The sequence below is a fragment of the Manis javanica genome, chromosome 6 (genome assembly GCF_040802235.1).
Source record: "Manis javanica isolate MJ-LG chromosome 6, MJ_LKY, whole genome shotgun sequence".
In the NCBI taxonomy this organism is placed as follows: Eukaryota; Metazoa; Chordata; class Mammalia; order Pholidota; family Manidae; genus Manis; species Manis javanica.
The window spans coordinates 51,948,168-51,954,240 of NC_133161.1; positions in this window are offsets into that span (position 1 = coordinate 51,948,168).

The following is a 6,073-nucleotide window of genomic DNA, read 5'->3' on the forward strand; positions in this document are numbered from 1 at the left end:
CACACCCCGGAGAGCCCTTACCTGATGCCTCTAGCTAGAGCAGCCTCTCTCTCACTCCTTTCCCTTTACCCTGTTTTCCTTTTTCCTTCACAGCACTTAATGCCGCCTCACATATTAAATGCCTCTTTATCCATCTGTTCATTGTTTCTCCTTTCATAGGAGTTGTTGCTGGCTAAAAAGTGAGGGCTTTGTCTCATTCCCCGTGAATTACTGCTTGGTGCAAAGGAACTCCATGTTGCTTAAATACATGTGGCTTAGCAGAGTTAAGTATCTTGTCCAATGTTCAGAGCTAATAGGGGTTTAATAAGGGTTTTGCCCTCTGTACTCCCAGACTACTGTCAGGGAAGACCCCTCTTTGGGAAGGGAAGAAAAAACAAAAAACAGATAGCACAGAAGCTTAAAATGGGAGGTGGGAATGGAAAAAGGCCTCTCTTCTCTGTCAGGGAATGCTCAGTGGAACTTTCAACTTTTTAAAAATCCATGCAGAGAATTATATGAAAGATAGAACTAAAGTGCAGACACTTTCAGAGACTTCATCAAGTCAAGAGGTTGCAGATAAACTGGAACCAAAGCCCATTTCTCTTACTGGGCTAGGAGTTTTGCTGCACAGCTGTATGCTTTAGCCTCACTGCTTAACTGTCATGTGAAAGGAATTCATGCAACCATGAGCTATGGGTCCTTAAAACAGCTCTTGTAGGGGTCATTTTGAAATAATTCAGGGTTAGTTCAAAATTAACTGAAGCAGAATTGCAGTTTGCCCATTTGCTTTGCTCCATTGCTTTAGAGTTATATTCAATATATAAATTTTCATCTTCCAGTTCTTTGTATTGTATATTTTTTTCTCCTTCTTGTACCATAACTCCAGGGAGCCTCGCTAGTTGTAAAAGAAAATTTAAAGTAATTATACACAGTTTTTAAATGGTTTACCATTTTGGCTAGGGGGAAGCAAGGGAATTCAACAGAATAGATCCTCAAGTGATGTGGTCTCGGTTTCTTGCTGGAATTTGCAAAGTTGATTAAAATACAATCTTAGTTGTCAGGAGATGATTTTTAAAATATAGAAGTTCAAGAAGATAGCCTTTGAGAGTGCAAGTTTTGAAGAACTTGGAATCTTTTTCATTTCAGATATACTATTAACCACAGAGTTTTTCTGACTGGATATCAGAATGTGTACAACATAAGGAAATCACAATAATAAAACAGACTCTGCCTTGCTAGTGTTCAGTGTTATCTTTGCCCTATGCCTTGTCCTGCATGTTATTGTTTGAGAAACAGCAGTGTGCACAGAGACCTCAAGGTTGTTGGAAAATTAAATTATGATGACTAGCTAAGAAGCAATGAATGGATTTCAGCATTTGAAATATGACTTGTAATATGGAAATGATGCTACTAAAACTTTTCAAGATTGTTTGCCTCACTATCAGGGGCAAAATAGGTTAATGTGAGGAATAAAGTAATAAGAACGCCATGGTTAAGACAAATACAAAGCAGTTCATGGGGAGGGATAAAGATGTAAGGAATGCCTTTACTTGAGGTGACCTACATGCCTGTGGAATTCAGGTGTCTGGGCTCCCAGAGGCTGACCTGGTGGGTTTCAGCACTTGTTGGGGCTTTCCCTATGACTGTGTGCATAGCCTTTGCATTTCCATAATTTTCCCCAGTACCTCTGGAGCTGTCTTGGCAAGATATCATTTACATAGGAATGCCTCACGTAGAACTAAATTTTAACAGAGGCTGGTACTATGTGTGGAAAGGATTGCAAGTGAATGAAAATGAGGAAGGAAGGATGTTAGATCTTTTACTCACACATTCATCTTCCCACCATACTTAGACTTATCTTAGTCATGGTGGAAATAAATTATGATTCTAAAGAAATTACTTTATTAAAAACATATACAACATACACATGAATTTTTTTTGGTATCATTAATCTACAATTACATGAGGAACATTATGTTTACTAGGCTCCCCCCTTCACCAAGTCCCCACACACAAACCCCATGTCAGTCACTGTCCATCAGCATAGTAAGATGCTGTAGAATCACTACTTGTCTTCTCTGTGTTGCACATCCCTTCCTGTGCCCCCCACACACAGTTTACATGCTAATCGTAATCCCCCTTTCTTTTTCCCCCTCCTTATTCCTCCCTTCCCACCCATCCTCCCCAGTCCCTTTTCCTTTGGTAACTGTTAGTCCATTCTTGGGTTCTGTGATTCTGCTGCTGTTTTGTTCCTTCAGTTTTTTCTTTGTTCTTATACTCTACATATGAGTGAAATCATTTGGTACTTGTCTTTCTCTGCCTGGCTTATTTCACTGAGCATAATACCCTCTAGCTCCATCCATGTTGTTGCAAATGGTAGGGTTTGTTTTCTTCTTATGGTTGAATAATATTCCATTGTGTATATGTACCAAATCTTCTTTATCCATTCATCTACTGATGGACACTAAAGTTGCTTCCATTTCTTAGCTATTGTAAATGGTGCTGCGATAAACATAGGGGTGCATCATCTGTCTTTTTCAAACTGGGCTGCTGCATTCTTAGGGTAAATTCTTAGAAGTGGAATTCCTGGGTCAAATGGTATTTCTATTTTGAGCTTTCTGAGGAACCTCCATACTGCTTTCCACAATGGTTGAACTAATTTACATTCCCACCAGCAGTGTAGGAGGGTGCCCCTTTCTTTACATCCTCGCCGACATTTGTTGTTGTTTGTCTTTTGGATGTTGGCCATCCTTACTGGTGTCAGGTGATATCTCATTGTGGTTTTAATTTGCATTTCTCTGATGGCTAGTGATGTGGAGCATCTTTTCATGTGTCTGTTGGCCATCTGAATTTCTTCTTTGGAGAACTGTCTATTCAGCTCCTCTGCCCATTTTTTAATTGGATTATTTGCTTTTTGTTTGTTGAGGTATGTGTGAGCTCTTTATATATTTTGGATGTCAAGCCTTTATCAGATCTGTCATTTATGAATATATTCTCCTATACTGTAGGATGCCTTTTTGTTCTACTGATCGTGTCCTTTGCTGTACAGAAGCTTTTCAGCTTGATATAGTCCCACTTGTTTATTTTTGCTTTTGTTTCCCTTGCCCCGGGAGATATGTTCATGAAGAAGTCGCCCATGTTTATGTCCAGGAGATTTTTGCCTATGTTTTTTTCTAAGAGTTTTATGGTTTCATGACTTACATTCAGGTCTTTGATCCATTTCGAATTTACTTTTGTGTATGGGGTTAGACAATGATCCAGTTTCATTCTCTTACATGTAACTGTCCAGTTTTGCCAACACCAACTGTTAAAGAGGCTGTCATTTCCCCATTGTATGTCCATGGCTCCTTTATCATATATTAATTGATCATACATGTTTGGGTTAATGTCTGGGGTCTCTATTCTGTTCCACTGGTCTGTGGCTCTGTTCTTGTGCCAGTACCAAATTGACTTGATTACTGTGGCTTTGTAGTAGAGCTTGAAGTTGGGGAGTGAGATCCCCTCCCCCCCATTTTATTTTTCCTTCTCAGGATTGCTTTGGCTATCGGGGTTTTACACATGAATTTTTATCCATCTAAAATAAATTACGCCTTTTGAGTAATTCAAATATTTTCAGTTAAAAGTAAATTTCAAGATTAAGCCAGTCAAAGCTTTTTCTGACATCAAATTAATTTGAATGGAATGATTTATCAGGTTCTGTGCGTGTATCTAACTTCGTAGACAAAGCTGGTTCTGGGAGTGAAGTAAGAAATAACTCCAGTTTTGGAATTCTGGAACTATGTCCAGGGAGTGGGGATGCAGCTGGGGATGTGAACTGTTCCAACAGAATGTGGAGATGTGGAGCAAAGGAATGGAAGTTAGCTTCCCCGAGGGCTCAGTCCCTTCCCCCTCATCCAACACAGCAATCCTCAGATTTAACCTCCCCACACTCTCCAAATTTCATCACTGATCATCCACCCTATAATAGAACCCAGTTTTCTGTTTCCTGGTGAAAGAATATGTCTTTTTTTGGTGCCAGTATCAATAATTTTTTACATATTCCAGGAACAGTGATAACAATAATAAAATGGGCATTGCCAGTCACCCCTCTCTCATCTACTGATTAAAACATTAATGGTGAGGTAAAGAAACCTCATTAAAAAGACATGCTGACAAGCAGTTCTTCAAGGCGTCATCTGATCTCTCCAGCAGCAAAGTACCTTGGTGAAGGATTGGGGAGCGAGAGAACTACCCAATTCTACAGATACCCTGTGGGTGCAGAAACAGGCAATGGCTAGGATTTTGGAAGCACAAAGATCTTGGCTCTTTATTTTCAATATCCTCACCACCACACATAGTGAGTGTTCAATAAATGTTGAACGTTGAACAAGTAAATTGAATGAAACTTTTTAGGGCACTTAGCTCTCCCTTTTAGCACTTACTTCCCCAAACCTCTAACCCCTACTTGCATCCCTAGTAAACATCCCAGATGCAGTTTTCAACCAAATTCTACTGGATGAATTTGTGTTTCTGTCACAACTCCAAAATATCTTGTGACTTCAAATGAAGCTTATATACTATTTAAAGAATAAGGTAAACCAGAATTTAGTTTATGAATGGATTACACTTTGTGGAAAGCATATACTTATTTGCAGGAATAACATCTTTGGAAATCATCAGCTTTTGCTCACTAACACAACTTTCCTCATTCCAATAGCTGGAAGTGAGAGTTTTTCTGTTTCAATGCCCAAACACTGGTTATTACAGCTGTATCGGAACTTAGAAACTGTGTAATCTGTTTCTCTTATTTAACGGTTCAGAGTTCCTTGATGATTATCTCTTACTTCTAGTTAGAGTGAGTAGAGGAGCCTGGATTTGAACTCAGGCAGTGAGACCCGAGTTTGTGCTCAGAGAAATGCTGACCACCAGTGTCTGTAGGGGGAGTGCATCCAGGACAGGAAATAGAACTAGTCTAAACTAGAATGTGTATGCTTGTGGAGGGACCTTCTGTCTGAACTGACTCCCTATTGCTTCCGCCTTGTGCTCCTTTGAGCCTTTTAACCTTAAGGTTTCAATTGCTGCTGGGTTACTAAATCAAGTGCATAATTTCTATCAGGCAATGTGTAGTAAGGGGAAAAATATTCTCCTTTGGTGAGTAAAAACCCATCTACTATTATATACAAGCCTCACAACAATTTCCCAATTACCATTTCCTCTTAAAACAGCAACAGGAAGAAACATCTTTTAGAAGGGCTTTACTGGGGGCTAGCAAATAATCCCTTTTCTCTTCTTTTAAAATTGACTTTGTATATGTCAGTTTTGCTCCTTAAAGGTATGGAAAGAGAAAATAGTAAGTTTCAAAATGATTTCTAAGGTTATGTAGAGAAACCTTCCTTTTTTAGGAAGCTGGTTTTCTTATGCTAAATAAGAAACACTTTTCTCCCTGCCCCCACTTATGTCCAAACTTTGGGGATTATTTAATTATTTCTCTATTTATGACCAAGGCATCTCTAATTTATCACAGAAAGTTTGGGATAGATCACAGGAATCTTTGTTTAAATGTATATAAATACACTTATGTGTATACTCTGTATGCATATTTATGTGTCTATGTCCATCTATAATATATGTATGTGTGTGCATACCATTTAATGAAGTTCTGTAGAATTCTTCTCCCATTCCCAAGTACCATCAAATTTCTGCCTAAAGAGCTAAATTGGCTTTTTTTTTATTCCTGCTGAATGCTGCTAAGGGAAACCACCTGCAGTTTCAAAGTTGTGTTAATATTTCCATATACTTTGTGAATATTTTTCTCCTGAAAGAACAGCTACACCTGCCCCTCTTTTCCTCCATGTGGCTTAACACATGCATACATCAAAGATAAAGCTTTTAATTCTTGGCCCTACAAACTCAGGCCTGGTGCTGTTGCTTTATTTTTACACTTGCAAATACAGCAAATGGACACATTTATTGGGTGCCTGCTCTGTGCCTGGGCTTTGAGATAAGGTGGCAGATATAGTGGGCTGGGCAGAAGCCCCGCCCTCATGGATTTATGTCATAGCCTGCCAGCCTGCAAGACTCGCTCAACTGTGCTGAGCTCCCCAGTTACCAGGAC